The sequence below is a fragment of the Pimephales promelas genome, chromosome 15 (assembly GCF_988280905.1).
Source record: "Pimephales promelas chromosome 15, fPimPro1.hap1.1, whole genome shotgun sequence".
Taxonomy (NCBI): Eukaryota; Metazoa; Chordata; class Actinopteri; order Cypriniformes; family Leuciscidae; genus Pimephales; species Pimephales promelas.
Window position 1 is genome coordinate 35,582,910 of NC_142783.1, and position 18,032 is coordinate 35,600,941.

Sequence of the window (18,032 nt, forward strand, 5' to 3'; positions counted from 1 at the left end):
GATGGTGGTGACAGCCAGGTGGGATGGCCTTGAACAGGAAAGAGCAGACGGAGACCCGGCCCACAGTCAGGACTGCATCCCACGCCGGCGGCGCAGAATGGAGTAACCATGGAGTGAAGAGTCCCAACACTACCAAGGGGATTACCGAAGGTGATGGAGGTGGAGCACACCATGTAGCCAGAGAAGCGACGCTGCAGTGAGACACAAAGACCTAGGTGACTGTGACTAGGCTGCGGCGTCGCAGAATGGAGTAGCCGTGGAGTGAAGAGTGCCAACACTAGTCTCCCAAGTTTTTGAGGTGAGAGAAATATGGTAAGTTGTTGTGTGAGGGCAGTTCAATGACAGATCTGAGGCTTTAACCTTAAACGCTTTGTTTCTGGTTTAGTTTTGCCCAAGTTTGACGTGACCGTAAACGCACCGCAGACCTACAACGTTGCAGTTATGGGACTGAAAGTTGAGTCTTGTGCCAAGTGAGTGATGCTTTATTTTCTTGTCTTGTGGTTGGTCAGTTCTTTATTTTGTTCTGTTGTTTCCCAGATGTACATATGGCCAACCTGTACCTGGTCAAGCCTCAGTGGAAGTGTGCCGTGATCCATTTCCATACAGTCTGCTTCATAATTTGACCAGACAGTGCCTGACTCAAACCGCAAAGGTGTGTGACTCCTGCCTTACCAATGAGGGTTTTCCTTTTGCCTGTGCTTGACTTAATTGTGTGTCTTTGTTCTCCTATCAGATGAATGCCATGGGGTGTGCCTCTCTTACGGTTGGTACGTCAGTGCTTTTCAACACCAAATTTGAAGACCAAACGCAAGACACATTTCTTGTAAATGGGAATGTTACTGAGGAGGGAACAGGTGAGCTATTGACTGATCTAAACTATATGCTCTTTATCATCTTTACAAGACATCCACTTTAAGCCACAAAGTTGATATTCTTCACTGTTTGGACTTTCTCTCGCAGATGTAATGGTGTCAATCTGCAATGGTGTGCATTACAAACAAAGCTGTATATCTCTTGGAGGGGAGCAACTGGCCCAACAAACTGCTGTTGAAGCTAACTACAAACAAGAATGGACGGGCTGCGTTCTCCCTAAACACTGCTAATCTTAAGGCTGATCTGAATCTGGTGGTACGACTTGTATTTTGTAAAAATTAAGACTTTCTCTAGCATGAAACTGATTAAGTTTTATCTTCCCCAGGCAAGTGCTAATCCAGAGGTTTTTTATGGTTCTAAATCGCCATACTTCACTACAGATACAAGGTTTGTTCAGCTTCTCCCGACAACCCATTGTTTAGTGCACTGACTTGACTATAGTGACGCTCAATTAGCCGCTCAAATGTGGTGCTTCGTTTCCAGTGACTGTGGAGTATTCATTGGTTGGAGAGGCTGGTAGCTACAGCGCTGACATTATCTATATGGTGAGTGGACATTAGTTTTGTAGTTAAGTTTGCTGGTCTGTTTGTTACGCAACTTGCACACCAGTGTCTTCTGTCTTATCCAAAGGAGTGATTGTCCTCCATGGATTTCAGACGATTAAAGCAAAGGCTGGTGATGCAGTCACAAGTGGCTCCGAGACGTTCCAGTTGTCTGTCAGCATCGATATGGTTCCAGCAGTGCAGATTCTGGTCTACAGCGTTCTTCCCAGTGAGAATGTAGTTGCTGCTAGTGTGCCGTTTGAAACCGATATGTGTTTCCAGAACCAGGTACTGCATGTTGTGGCTATTTTTCAATTTGGGAATGTTGGTGTGTGTCCTACAGCGTGTTAGTCCATTTTCCAGGTGTCTCTGTCGCCCCGTCCGTCCGTCGGTCGCCCCGTCCGTCCGTCGGTCGCCCCGTCCGTCCGTCGGTCGCCCCGTCCGTCCGTCGGTCGCCCCGTCCGTCCGTCGGTCGCCCCGTCCGTCCGTCGGTCGCCCCGTCCGTCCGTCGGTCGCCCCGTCCGTCCGTCGGTCGCCCCGTCCGTCCGTCGGTCGCCCCGTCCGTCCGTCGGTCGCCCCGTCCGTCCGTCCGTCGGTCGCCCCGTCCGTCCGTCCGTCGGTCGCCCCGTCCGTCCGTCCGTCGGTCGCCCCGTCCGTCCGTCCGTCGGTCGCCCCGTCCGTCCGTCCGTCGGTCGCCCCGTCCGTCGGTCCATCGGTCGCCCCGTCCGTCGGTCGCCCGGACACCCAGCCCACAGTCAGGACTGTATCCCACGGTGGCGTTGCAGAATGGAGTAACCATGGAGTGAAGAGTCCCAACACTAGTCTCCCAAGTTTTTGAGGTGAGAGAAATATGGTAAGTTGTTGTGTAAGGGTTCAATGACCGATCTGAGGCCTTAATCTAAAGCGCTTTGTTTCTGGTTTAGTTTTGCCCAAGTTTGCCGTGACCATAAACACACCGCAGACCTACAGCGTTGCAGTTATGGGACTGAAAGTTGAGTCTTGTGCCAAGTGAGTGATGCTTTATTTTCTTGTCTTGTGGCTGGTCAGTTCTTTATCTTATTCTGATGTTTTCCAGATACACGTATGGCCAACCTGTACTACAGACTTGCACTGGAAACCTTTGAAGAGGAGGTGGACACATATGAGTTTCCAGAGCCGAGTATCTCTGCTGAGACGGGGACATGGGAAGATCTCTGTTTCGAGATGCTGGAAAGAAAGAGGTCTACAACCTGTGTGTTAAAATGTCACCTCAAATCCCTGGAGAGTGTCAGAGTCGAAATGGCAGGAGGTGTTTGGGAGGGCGCTTCCCCTAAAGGTGGCTGGCGGTCCGTGTACAAACCACCCCTTGAGAAGCGATCTGGAGATCTGCAGTGGAGAATTGTACATGGGATTATAGCTACAAACAGACACAGAGCACACTTTGACCCACAGGCAGTTTTTAAAGCAAAATTCAAATCCTACCCTCAGATCATTCAGAACTAATGCTGGAAAATTTGTTGATATGAAAAATGTATGTTTTTTTTTTAATTCTTTTGTAAATAAATAGAACTTTAAAAGTCAAAAGTCTCTCTTTCTCCTCTGGTGTGCAATCTAAACTCAAGCGTGCTGTGTAACCATAGTAACTTTGATCTGCTTGAATATTTTAATCGTCTTTAATACATGATTCCGAAGGATAGATTAAAATACCCGATATTTAAAAAAAAACTAAATTATTAAAATAATAATAAATATCTTTTTTTTTTTTTTGGATCTGGGGCTATAAAAAAACATCCCGGGCTGAAGCCCCGAATGCCCATGTCTAATGACGCGCCTGGTTTCGAGGCTGCGAGGGCAGGTCTGATAAAATGTATACATTGCAAGTTCACCATGCGCCCAAGCAAGCAGAAGCAAAAAAGATTTATTTTACATTTTTGATAACGTCGTGTATATTTGGACTAAGTGCCTGTCTTTCTAGTAAATAGATTCTCGTCACGGAATAGCAACAGTGGCGAAGGGCGGGAAGTGCTAGAAAGCAGCTTTTGATGCGCTCGACCCGAGTTCGAATCCGCCTTTTGCCGAACTCTCTCTTCTCCCTTTTCCCAATCCCGGCCAACGTGTGTGTGTTTGTGCAGAGGTTCGTCTGGCGTTTATCAGCGGGTTTCCTGTGAGTCACACAGAGATTAGGATGAAACACAGAAACAACACCGGTCTGAGATAGGCTACGACCGAGACCAGAGCTGAACACACATCAGATCCTGTTCTGTTACACACGCACACTTCGCAGGTCTCAGGTACTTCACTTTGAAGATTGACACCAATCATTTTCATTTAATTTGACTCGATATCGGTTCATCAGGTGTCTGTGTTTCTCAAGGAGAACAGTTCTCTGAACTAAAGCTGTACAGGGAACATGTGTCAGTCACGGCATTACTGTAATGTTAAAGTTATAAGTAACGTTCAAATTTAATTGCTATTTATGTTTAGATAACCCACACTCTGACTAAAACTGAGCTATATATAAACATTTCAATTGTACTTAAATAACTTTTTAATTATATAATAGTTTCTAATCCAGTTGTTCATATATATATTTAAGACTGGCTGTGAGAATTCAGTGAGACTTCAGCTGGTTAAGGTAGTACTGTAAGGAGACTTCAGCTGGTTGAGGTAGTACTGGAAGGAGATGAATTCGATGAACTGCGAATATTGCAGTCACTACCCCATAACTGCGAGGAAAACTAGTTTGCTGACAGTGCTGGCACTTCACAGTTTAAACATAATACGCTAGTTAAACACAATCTTAGCCTCAAGCATAGAGTATGCGGTGACATGTTAACAAAGCTACGCCACTGCCGGTTGCTTTTAGAAGACATGAGGTTAAATCAGAGAGCAAAGGTATGGTCATTTCTGCATCTATCATCAAAGTATTTATTAGTAATACACTGGAAATTTGATGAGTAGAAATCAAAAACTCTGGAGATCAAGCTTGATTTTCACCACAGGAGGACAAACATTTATTTGTGTGTGAGCTTGACGAATGACCTGAGCGGCAGATTTCCAGTGTGTGTGTGTGTGTGTAGAAAAGATGGTAAATCTCAGCGCTGTGTGAATAATGCACTGCATTGTGTTGGAGCGGCTGATGAGAAAGCACTCAAAGCTCTTCCGATCGCCGTCGAGCCCAATAAAGGAAGAGCCGGAAACTGTGGCGTCAGACTGCAGGAATTCTGGGAGATTGAGAAGCAGCAGCTGCTGATGATGTGGTGAGTCACATGACTCACTCCCAGTGTTTCTCTGGACTCAGGATTGTGTCTTGTTCCAGTCCAAATATATATAAAAAATTCTTAAATCAAGATCATCTCCTAGATGCCATACGATATTACGTTTGTTTTCTGGCAATATAAAATTAAGTGATTTGTTGCGTAAAAAAGCAAAATTATCTGCCAGTTGGGTAAGACTAATAATCATAATTCAAACAGAAAGAACAACGGCCACTGTCACTCAGATAAAGATAGAAAACACATGAAACCATCAGATCAGTGGAGAGCGCGCTTGTTGTGCTGATGTTGTGCAGTTTCCATGGTGACAGATGCGCTGTTGCACAAGCGTTTGCTTATCGACGCTCCTCCAGATGTGTGTTCATGCATGTTTTATGTGGCCTTTCCTCAATATCATGACCTCGGGGGAAGTGTTTATTCCTCCAGCGTGACTCATAAGATTCATTTAGTTTCATAGTAAAATTAACAAAAGAGAGTTAAAAAAAATAGTTCACAGTGTCGGCTATTCATTCGATTCATAGACAAGTCAAATATGTCTTAAAGTCCCTCTAGTCAATCATTTGGTCAGTTAAAAATGCATCTTTGACCACAAAAATGACACATTTAAAAGTTTTTTCATCTTCATGCCTTAAAATATCTTGAATGTAACTCGACACCCTCGCCTCATTTAGTATGCACGGTACTATGAATATGCAAATGAGCCCCGCCTCCACTCACTCAAAGATCCATTGGTTGTCGAGCACATTGGTTAAAGGGCAGTTTGTTTAATTTAGTCTCATTAAAAATGTTCAGCGTGTCTCTAATCTAAAGGCTTATTTAATATCTGAAGCCTCGGAGATGATCACAGTTGATTTCGGCTCATAAGTTGCAGTGCATGAAGTGATTCACGGGATTGTGGACTGGGAAGTTTCCTTATTTGGTCACACACACACTTCCGGCCTCCTGCTGGAAGAGAATCAACACAATCAGGAGCAATCGATCACATGACCGGCCGCTGTGATGATGGGAAAGCTCAACTGTGGACTTGTTGGATTCTCACCAGCGCGTAATGACAAGAATCCTGTTGGCTGTTCCCGGATCAGGCTGAGGTCGGTTCCGCAATCCCACATGATGAACGTCCGTATGACATATTTTTGTTGGCTGAGTGAGTCTTTATAATAACCGCTGATGATGATGATGAAGATGAAGATGATGATCACAGCAAGACATAACCCAAAAAATACATGACTTTAATTAGCTGTGGAAAAACACAAATGCTTAGAATTATGCGGACAGACATGACATTCATATCATGAGTATGTAATTGATTTATTAGTGAACACGTTTACCCCAGTAGCGTTGAGTGGAAAACATCAGAAACAGATCTGGAATATAGAGTTAGAAGAGCCTGTGCAATATATATCCAGTAAAAGCATTATTGTGTGTGTTTGTGTGAGAGAGTTTGTGTGTGAGCTTGGCTGTGTTTGGTTGTGTGTGTGATTGTTTCTGTTCGTGTGAGAGAAAGAGAGAGTGTGTGTGTATATATATGTTAATTTGTACATGTTCTATAATGTTGAGTTGGTGCAGAAATGATGAACCTTAGAAACACTGAGACTTTCCAGTGTTTATATAATGAGTTTCAATTTAAAGTAATCATTACTATTAATTCTATAAAAAATGCAGTAAAACGTTACCATATTTAATTCTGACTCGTAGCCTAAATGATGCAGCATTATTTAACATTGAAGCTTCTGCAGATTCACACGCTCAGTTATTTCAGATACTATTATAGTTAATATTTTGAATTGCTTTTCTGTTATTTTAATTTCAGCTAATGTTTTGGTTATTTAGTTTTTTTTTTTTTAAATGTGTCTATATTTGAACACTTTTTTGTTTTACTTATTTTAGAACATTAGGTTAACCTTCATGAAAACTTGGCAACTAGAATAAAAATAAGTTACATTTTAAAATAAATATTTAATTTTCAGTTAAATGTTGTTGTTTTTCAAGAAACATTCTCTTTTTGCGATGCGTGTGCATAAGAGCCGAGGCTGGAGAGTGTTTAAGATCAGGAGTCTGTGAACATTTATTCCATTATAAGATTAAATTATTCTGTCATTCAGCTGGAATTCACCTGGAGACTGATGAACGTTTGGCAGGAGTTTATATCCGTGTGCGTGTGTGCTTGTGTGTGTGTGTGTGAGAGAGAGTGTGTGCTTGTATGTGTGTGTGCATACAACCCTAATTACTTAGTTTGAAACATCAATTAGTCAATGGAAACTAAACTATTATAGAGTAATCCTCCTGATTCTGTTTAAGAAAATAATGAATGGAGAAGCTGTGTGATATAGAGTTGGCTGAGACCACGAGCAGATCTGTCTTCTCAAGGTTGAGTTGAAGATGATGGTCCTTCATCCAAGAAAAGCGTGTCAGGCTGAGATGCGAGCAGGACTGAGAGGTGGAGTTTTGTGTCGTCAGCATAACAGTGATGGGATAAACCATGTTTCTGAATGACAGATCCCACTGAAGACACGTAGATGGAGAAGAGAAGCGGTCCCAGCACTGCGCCCTGTGGCACTCCAGTAGCTGTGTGTTTAATCACATGGGCTAGTGTTACAGCGAGCCTGTGGTCGATGATTTTGGGTCATGTTTACATTCTGTTCTCATGACTGTGAGTCTTTAACCACACGACGAATGTGAGGTGATTTCAGACTTCAGTATGAGTGGATATGTCCAGATCTATCCTTGCAAAAAAACATAAAAATAGACTCAAATGAGGCACATTGTGGAGCAGCGATCATTCGATTCATTGCTGGAGTTTGATGAGAAGCCTGAACTCTTCTGAAACTCAATAGGGACACTCATGTGAGATTACAAATGTACATTTACTGACACTGACAGTTAAAGGAGGAATTTAATCTCCTGATAATTTACTAATTCAACTTATCACTTCAACATCCAAGATGTTCATGTGTTTCTTTCTTCGGTCGAAAAGAAATTAAGTTTGAGGAACACACTCCAGGGTTTCTCCATATAGTGTCTTCAATGGGGTCCAACGGGTCGAAGGTCAGATGTGAGTTTCAAAGTCTCGACACGATCCAGCCGAGGAATAAGAGTCTGATCTAGACAAACCAGCGACATTTATAACAAAATACACATTTATATGCTGGTCTAGCACGAGCTGTGATGCGACACACATTACGCAGTTGCGATGAAAGGTTGGACCCCGTTGAAGTCCATTATATGGAGAAACATCTGGAATGTTTTCCTCAAAAACCTTCATTTTTTTTCACTGAAGAAAGAAACACATGAACATCGTGGATGACTTAAAGTGAACTGCTCCTTTAAGAGCTAAATCACGGAAGCCTACGTGTAAATGTACGTTCAGTGTCACACTCATCATCTCTAACGTCTCTAGTAGTTTTATTATGTCTTTGTGGTGAAATACGAGCAGAATCCAGTGAAATAATCCAGAAGGAAATATTTCTCCATGTGTATTAAGTGACATATTCCCCAGAAACACATTAAGAGGGTTTACGGCTGAAACTCGACGCCTATATTGACTCGGACGGAACGCACAATATTATGTTAGGCTGCCGTTTCCAGATTCAACATGTCAGATTGTGTCGAATCCTTTTTAGCTGGAAACAGATTCGGGTGAAAGAGTGCTGAAGGAAGGATTGCAACATCAGAGCGAAGACTGTGTGTGTGTTTCTCGGATTGCAGACGCTAAACGCCATGACAACATCAGGAGAAACACGACAGCAAACAGAAAACAGCTTTATTACAGTCATCAGCGAGCGCGAGTGTTTAGTCTGAGCTCTGCTTCATTAGACCAACTCGGTCCTCTCTCAAAAACTCTCATTCAGGAATGATCTCAACACAACTGAACTTATTTCATTCAAATATACTCATTTTAGTTGGAGTAGTTGGTGTGTGTGTGTGCTGTTTCCAGTCTAATATCTCTTCTTTCTGGCTCTTTCCTCCGTCTGATGATCATGAGTGAGTGGAGATCAGATCTGCTCTCGTCCTGTCCTCAACACGGATCCTCTGAGCGGGTCACGAGGGGGAACGGGTCAGCACCGGTCAGCACACACACATGATGACATGGAAACCCTTCACAGAAGCTGTTGATGATCCAGAGGGTTTCTCAAACTCAGTGTTTATCAGTCTCTCGTTCATGTGAGAGAGCGATCCCAGTGTGTGACTGCAGTTTATGGAGATTCCTCATGCCAAACGTTGCCAATATCTCTAATTATGTCGTTTTATAACATTACGAGCATTAAACAAACACTGTTGCTAAGAAAGGAAGTATTTGGCCGATGAACAGTATTAAATGACCTGCTCTGACCCAAGAATAATAATGATTCAAGAATAATTCCACACACACACTTGATCTGGAAAGAGAGAAACTTCTGATGCCGAGACACACACATCGCTTTATTCAATCATCAAATGTTAGTGGAGATTTCCAAATCCCACATTCTCCAGTTGAAGTGAGTTTTTCTGTGAGCATCTGTTCTCCGTCAGCCGGACAGGATCTCCATCAGATGATCCCTCGCAGCGTCCCCGTTAAACCAGATCTCTGATCTCATTAGCGTTCATTAATGAGCAGAGTTTGGAGATTCATCACTACAGCTGTAGAGAGATGTGCACATTAGCTGACGTTAGAATCATTTTACAATATTATCATTGATGTTATATACACACGATTGAACGTAGGCTACTCTCACTAATTTAATTTAAGAACATTTATTTCATTCAAATTAAGTCATTTTAGTTAGAGAAATGTGTGTGTGTGAGAGTGTGTAATTATATATATATATATATATCATTAATTTATTATAATTTTAATTATTATAATTGTATATTATATATACAGTACATTTGATATGTATTATAAATTATAATATAAATATAAATAAAAGAATAAAATTACAATCAGCTACAAATTATAAATACGATATAATACTAAAATAATATGTGTGTGTTTATATATTATAAAATTATAATAAATTATAAATGTTCTAGTTCTAAAAGAAAAAGAATACAGAAAATAATATAATATTCCTTATATAATAGTTCAAATATTTTAAGCTTCATGATGTTTTGTTGCTCAATAGATCAAATGAAACGTTCCGTAATGACATCATCCACCAGGAAGTGACATCATTACGGAGAGAAAGGGCCAGCACAGGGTAAGGAGTGTGTGTGTGTGTGTGAGTGAGTGCAGATGCTCATCTCGGGTGATGTCGCTCAATCACTCTTTATTTTATCCGCTCTGTAGATAATAATGATGATGAGCACTGACCTCCATTGACCTCTGCTGACCTCCGTTGACCTCCACTGAGCTCCGCTGCTAACCTCTGCTGACCTCCGTTGACCTCCACTGAGCTCCGCTAACCTCTGCTGCTGACCTCCACTGACCTCTGTTGACCTCCACTGACCTCTGTTGACCTCCACTGAGCTCCCCTAACCTCCGCTGCTGACCTCCACTGAGCTCCTGTGACCTCTGCTGACCTCCATTGTCCTCCACTGACCTCTGCTGACCTCCGCTGATCTCCTTTGACCTCCCCTGACTTCTGCTGACCTCTGACCTCCAGGGAAACCTCATGTTTGTGGTTGAGAGTAATATCTCACACTGATCTCTATATTCCCAGTTCCTCCATCACACATTCCCTGCAGAAGATCCCTGGAGATCCCCAGTGTAGAGGTCAGTCCATCTAAAATCTTCTTTAAAGCTTAAACTCTCACACACACACACACACACACACACAGAGAGAGAGAGAAACGTGTGTAATTTTGCTGGTCCAGTAAATGTATCTTGATTTAAGGGTGTTTGGATGTTTGTTATAAGATTCGTAATATTCTGTTTATCTGAGATCTTCATCTTCAGCTCTTTCTACAGAACTGGAACACTTCCCCCAGATGCCAAATATCATTCTGCTCCATTTCAAGATCTTAAAAGTAAACAGAAGAAACACACACGAGAGCAGCTTGTGGTTGTGTGATTTACAGATCGGACGGTGTGTGTGTGTGTGTGTGAGTGATTCAGCAGAAGAAGAGTTTGGCACGATCTGCTCGTGTCCATGGAGAATGTGTGCGGATGCAGGGGTCCACACACACACACACACACACATACACACACACACGGAGGCAGTGGAGCGTGGAGGAACTTACAAGCTGCAGATAATGTGAAAAACGTGTGTAACGCGTGCTGATGTGCAGTGCAGGGGTCTGGCGGACACACACACGCACACACACACACACACACACACTCAGGCTTTAGCTGATGACAGGAGAGATGAATCAGGTAAAGCTCTGGGAAACACATCGCTGGTTCTGTGTCTGTAAAACATGAAGTTATGAACACACACACACACACACACACTCCTCACAGTGTGTGTGTGTTTGTATCTGCATCTGTTCTTTAATAATGTTCTGAAACTGTAACATTATTTAATCATCGCTCACGGAATGTTTTCCTGAAATGTTTCCGTTGGATGTTTTTAAATGTATCTTGTTTCGGAACGTTCCGAGAATATTCAAATGTAGCGACAAGAACGCTGGAATGTTCCTTTAACGGTCACATGACCAGGAGAAAACACTGTAAAATACTGTATGTTTTACGGAAAACTCAAGGTTTAACATTTCAGAACTTAATGGGAACAAAACATACTTTTGTTAGCTGGGAATTTCCATTCACAAGAAACTGTTTTCACAATCCAGTTACTCTCATCAGGGCACACGCTTGTGCACTTCATACTCAAGTATTCATCACTTCAGTGACATCATCGGTTCTGCGTTCAATTATTACATGCTTTAAATTAGAACAGTCTCTGATAACAGATATCTCTGTCCACTGTAATGTGGATTTCTGTAGAGATGATTAGAAATGATGCGTGTTGTGGAAAGCGCTGTACAAATAAACATGAATTGAATTGAACTGTCGCTTTATAGAGTGCAGATTCACAGTCGGAAACAGAATCCGAGATTTAGATAATAGAGTCATTGTTCAGATCATGTCTGCGAGTGTGTAGAGCGCTGTGCAAATACAGTTCTGCAACACACACACTCCAGGGATCAGGCCGTTAATTGTTTGTCTCGGATGAATCCAGTTTTCCATGTAAAAGGAAACGCGAGGAACATCTACACACACATCTGCGCACATCTACACACACATCGACACACATCTACACACATCTACACACACATCGACACACATCTACACACATCTACACACACATCGACACACATCTGCACACACATCTGCTTTGAGGATCTGTGTTTTCCACTCACGCTCCCGCTCAGACAGTCAGTGTGAGTTCAGTCAATCTACACACATCTACACACACATCTACAGACACATGTAAACACATGCATCTAAACACACATCTAAACACACACATCTTAACACACACATCTGCACACTCATTTTAATGCATTTACAGTAATATCTTAATATCTTCGGGATGTTTCGATGTTTGTAAACCGAGACAGAAACTCTGAAGAAGAGCATCTCAGAACCAGGTCAAAGGTCGTGCTCTTCTAGAAACTGTGTTAAACATCAGACTCTATAGTTCTGGATCATGTTCAGACATCACTCTGGATCTGATTATGATTTCTGTTCACACACACACACACACACACACACAGTGTTTAGATATCAGTATATACAGTAGTTCGTCTCTCTCGTTTGCTCTCTCTCTCTCTCTCTCCTCTTTCTCTCTCACACACACAGATCTGCTTCAATGAACGACTGTTTAAAGCCAGAGAGAGAGAGAGAGAGAGAGAGAGTAAATAAATAAACTGTGTTAAATCTCGTCTAGGTCATTATCTGGCCCGACTCCAGACTCAAAGCTGGATCTTGTTGTGTTTTTCAGTTCCTTCAGAAATGCTGTGTGTGTGTGTGTGTGTGTGTGTGTGTGTGTGTGACTGCATCAGATGTGTCGCATTAATGAGTGTGTGTGATCCTGCTGATGATTCATCAGTTATGTATCAAACTCATATTTTCACATGTTTTCCTTTCGTATAATTAATGATAGCCTAATTCATTTTGTTTTGTTTTGATAAATTATTGATCATTATTGGAGTCTCTTGAGTCAAACATCTGTATATTGTGTTCCACATGTGTGTGTTTTCTCCGCAGTGGTGGAGTGGATCAGAAACGCCGATAAACTGGAGGAACGGGATCATTGGAAACACGTGAAGCTCGTCCAGCGACTCGGACCGGCTTTACTGGAACACGCCGGGATATGAGGAATATTGAGGAATGCTCCGGGCTTTACGACTCTCCTCCACAGCTGGGTTACGGTAAGCCGTCCATCACACACACACACACACACACACACACACACTACAGCGGCAGGAATGTCTTTCAACACACGCTACGTCATCAGACATGATCAATAACTCAGGAAGTTATGTTTCCAGAACACGTTTCTCACAAGCTCAGCCGTGTGATCAGGAGGCCGTTCTCATTAACATATCTAATCAGCCAATCACATGGCAGTGTCTTCAGTGCATTTAGGGGTGTGGTCTCCTGAACTCCAAACTGAATGTAAGAATGGGAAAGAAAGGTGATTTCAGCAGTTTTGAGCGTGGCCGGTCTGAGTATTTCCCAATCTGCTCAGTTACTGGGATTTTCACGCACAACCATTTCTAGGGTTTACAAAGAATGGAGTGAAAAGGGAAAAACATCCAGTATGGGTCAGTTCTGTGGGCCAAAATGCCTTGTTGATGCCATGTCCATCCCTTTATGGCCACCATGTGCCCATCCTCTGATGGCTAAGGCCATGTCACAAAGCTAGAATCATTTCAAATTGGTTTCTTGAACATGTCAATGAGTTGACTGTAGTAAAATGGCCGCCACAGTCACCAGATCTCAACCCAATAGAGCATCTTTGGGATGTGGTGGCTTACACTTGACGGTATTTACAGTCAAGTGTAAGATCTTCATGATGTCGTGGGAAAGAGCGGCGTTGTCTGAGGATTGTCGTGAGTTTTAATATTGAGCAACAGAAACAGCTGCGATCTTATGGACGAGACACATACGGTGAGTGAATCACAACGACCTTTGACCTCTCGGTGGAGACGCTCTTTACATTTATCTCCAGTTAAGACTTACATTAGTGTTTATTCATGTATTTTGATTGAAAAGCTTTTAAGCTGGAAATGTTGGCATGGGCGAGACTGTGAAACTGGTTCATAAAGCACAGAGCTGTATAAACAGTGTCGCTGACGTAAGACGCACAGATGTGCTCGCGGGACAGACTTCTGAATCAGTTTGGGACTGCCCATACATGGAGACGGATCAGGAACTGGGAAATCCACTGCTCTACCTTTTCCTCAAGTGGGATTCGATTCTCCAATCAGAAGTTTTTCCCAGATCCCATGGGATGAAGCGCATTCCTATCCTGTGATCCACATGAATTTGATTTCTGTGATCTCTCTGATTCTGTGTGTGTCTTTGTTTCCTCACTGTGATTCTGATGCGCTGGCTGAAATCGGGCATTCCAGGGATTCAGAACTAAACCCATGATCCTCGGGATTCACCCCAAACCCAGCGTCTCTGTTCGGGATTTCACCATAACACACAGAATGGACTCGGATGTGGGAGTTTTAGATGATATGAGTCACAGTTATCTGGACTCTGTGTGAGATAAAAAGAGAAAATGCATCCAACTATTTTTTCCAGAAGTTGCCTGTTTAAAGTACTTCCAAAATCTATACCAGCATTTACAAATTATTGAATTATTCGACTCCATTGCAAATCAGGTCAATTGGCGACATGTACAGACTGTGTGCGATGAACAAATCAAACAGTGATTGAAATTGCTCAACATAACAAAGTGGTTTCCCCAAAATTAACTGAAAATGCAACTTTAAATGACTTCTGCAGTTTTAAAAGTATTAGAATAAAATCCCTGTGTTGTGTCCGTAATCAAGGGCTTCATGAGCTGCACCAGGTGTGCTCGAGCTAAAACACATGACGTATCTGAACTGGAGACGTTTAATGAGTGTCACGTTTGATTTAAAGACTTCTAATCAAAGCTAGAAATGTTTCTTGGACAACTGGCTATTTTTCACTTAAAACAACAGATTATACAGTATCTTCATTGGCCTCGTTTACACAATTTTTTCCTCTCATGTGGCACAGATCGGATTTGACCGGTGAACGTTTAAGCAGGAAAAAAACGCATGGATTCCGATTTTCTCAGATCGGACTCAGGCCTCATTCATATGTGCTAATAAATCGGATATGAATCAGATACGTGCATTTGCGTGTGCCATGTAAGCAGAAAAATCGGATATTCCCCAGTAAATGCGAGTCATGCGTCAAAAAAACTGTGCGATTATAGGCGCGAGGGAAGAAAGGACACACACAGTGGAGCAATGCGGAGGTTTCATGTCTTTTGAGTGTTTGGGGTGAAGAGTGCAGGCGAAAATGCAGGATTGTTACAGAAATAAATCAGTTTTTGAAGACATTTCACGAGATACGAGGCATCGTTTTAAGTGCTCATGGCCAGAGCCTCTCCTCTTTTTTCTCCGCCGTACGAGACCAATGTTTTGGTGACTTATTGAAATATTGTGGAAGGAAAACACTGGATAATTTTATTCGCATCCATTGAATTTCGTGCTGTTTTGCTTAATTTCCCAGTTCAGAACCATCAGAAGGTCTGCATTTGGTAGTTTCAGCAGTGAATGTGTGAATGCAAAAATGGGATATGGGCCACTTTTAAAAGATGATGTAAGCAGGTCGTCAAAAAAATCGGATTTGGGCATCAAGAGCTGCAGTGTAAATACAGCCTTTAGATGCCTTTTGAGGATTACAGAAAAACTGTCCATTATCCAAATTAGCCTTAATTACTTTCCAAACTTTGTCTGATTTTTCAGCTGCAACAACTGGTCATATTTTCATTCATACTGTGTGAGAATCACTTTTTATTAACTTTAGCAAAACCCGAAACATTTTAAATCTCTAAATGACGTGTGTCTGAGTCACTGATACATTCCTTTCTGTAAAGCTGCGTTGAAAGCACGTTTCGGCCTCATTAATCTCCATCTCTCACAGAAGCTTTTGTGCGTCTGACAGCTTCAGTCCGATCACACCGATCTGTTTCAAACGCATCATCATTCTCTGATTATCATACATTTGTCATCCAGATGCAGTAAGCACAGATACAGTACAGGTTTTGGAGATGTTGTTCCTGGAAGGTCAAGCGCAAGGTCACGAGGATGAGGATGAGTCCCCCCTGCCGGTAATGTTTCATCAACTTACTGCAAACTTCAGAGTAACTGCATGAAGTGACTAGTTAAAGTACGGTCTTCGTGACTGAACAGGTTCTGAGCAAATCAAGGAAATTTGCCAAAATAAATGGATTTATTCATTCAGATGCCAGCGTTTGTTTTATAGTGTATTTCTGATGAACACATAATATTTGCTTTTCGTCAGTGAAATGTGAAAGTTGGCATGTGTTGATCAGTCAGACAGTGTTTGTCGAAGCGCATCAGCTAAACCGCCTATTAAGTTCGAGAAATAAAGAGCTGCGGTATGCAAATTCAAGAACTTGCATCATTCCAGGAAGATAATCTGCACATCTCTGTCATTAAGTGTCATATTAAAATCATGTTGAGTGTCTCCAGGAACTGATTTCAGAAGAACTGTTGGAGCTTGACAGCGAGAGCCGAAGCCTCTGACTCACGAGATGATGTAAAGTTCCCGGCCCGAAGGCATCAGATCCCGACGTCATCCCCTGATCACAAGCTTCGACCTGAGCGGTGACGAGCGAGGTGAGAGGTCAAGACGGTTGTTTAAAAGTGTTTGAGATCACATTGGGCTGCCACTGACATCTGAGTTTAGAGCTGTTGAAAGATGAGCTTTTACTTAGTTAGATGTGAGAGCATTAATCTGAAGAGCATACACTGCAAATATCATTGTTTTCATTCTAAACATTCTTAAATCAAGATAAGAAGCCACTTGAAAGAAGATACTGTCTTTAAAAATAAAATAAAAACAGTTTTAAATGATGTTTTTCTGCAGATTTAAGCACAAACTCACTTCATTTTAATGCATTTAATGTCTTAATATCTTCAGTCATTGCTTCTCCAGTAAATGTGTCTTGATTTAAGAATGTTTAGATATTTGTGCTGGAAAATAAAACAGAAACACTGACGAAGAACAAGTTTTGCGGTGTTTAAAGCATCAGCACTCAAAACTGTAAAATCTTCACTGTTTCTCTGAATGGTGGGACTTGATTTAATCGTGGTGAGTTTGACTGGATGGACAAACATCAGATATTAAAGTTCAGTGTAAGATGATAAATCATGTGACACCCCCCAGACGACTCGATCCACACCTGCAGTCCTGGTGTCCACTGAGACTCGGAGACGATCACACGGACTCTGGGTCCAACATGTGTGGGCCAATCATTCCGGCGGCCATTTTACAACATTGGACGTTTTCAAAACAATTTCCCCCACGTGCACCGACGGGTGAGTCGAAACTCATTATAATATACAAAACTATTGTCCACTCACAGCAGTGGGCGTTTACTTCCAAGTCTTCAGTGCAAAACGCCCATAAAAACCCAGCGTTTCTCAGCTAGGCTCAAAACTAGGGTAGAAAATAGACCATTACTTATTCATTTTGATGTTTTTGAATGCAAAAACCAAGCGAACGTCAGAAGTTGACCTCAGACAACAATATAATACCATTTAAAAAGCCAGTTCATGACCCCTTTAAATAATACAAACATTTTTTGCACTGTGTGTGTGTGTGTGTCAGTGTTTCTTTGCTTTGATATGTTGTATGGCACTCTGAAACACTTCTGTGTATCCGTGTATTACAGGAACTGACACACACAGTCCTGTAGTGATGAAGCACAGAGATACTGGAACGTGTTTCTGCTCCTCATCTGTGTGTCTGGAACACTATTGTGTGTGTGTGTGTGTGTGTGTGTGAGAGAGAGAGTGTTCGGTCTCTGTGTATCTGAGCATGGACTGGAAACAGTGACATCAGGTTCTGTCGAGCCTTCAGAAGAGTGTGTGTTTCTGTGCCATCATCATCATCACTATCACACACACTGATCACTCTATCAGCCATGACCACATCACTGTAGTGTTTGAGATCTTTCCTGGGCGTTCACACACACACACACACACACACACACACACAACCGCGCACAGACAGACACACAAACACATACACACACTCACTCACTCACTCACACACACACACACACACACACACACACACACACATACACACATGCACACAAACACAAACATACAGTACACTCACTCACTTTCTCTCTCTCTCTCTCTCTCTCTCTCTCTCTCTCACACACACACACACACACACACACACACATGCACACAAACA

The 18,032-nt window shown here is 42.3% G+C and overlaps 2 long non-coding RNA genes across 2 annotated transcripts; both read left to right on the plus strand.

The window, feature by feature from the left end:
* Positions 1-203: 203 nt before the first annotated feature.
* LOC148973607 (uncharacterized) lies at positions 204-2,923 on the plus strand. Its single transcript, XR_016146730.1, has 3 exons — positions 204-1,260; positions 1,357-1,418; positions 1,504-2,923. It is a non-coding gene; the product is annotated as an uncharacterized LOC148973607 (long non-coding RNA).
* A 2,327-nt stretch (positions 2,924-5,250) lies between these two features.
* On the plus strand, positions 5,251-17,881 carry LOC148973608 (uncharacterized). The gene is made up of 7 exons (XR_016146731.1): positions 5,251-5,757; positions 9,772-9,846; positions 9,936-10,361; positions 12,798-12,961; positions 16,295-16,441; positions 16,992-17,143; positions 17,500-17,881. It is a non-coding gene; the product is annotated as an uncharacterized LOC148973608 (long non-coding RNA).
* The last annotated feature ends 151 nt before the right edge of the window (positions 17,882-18,032 follow it).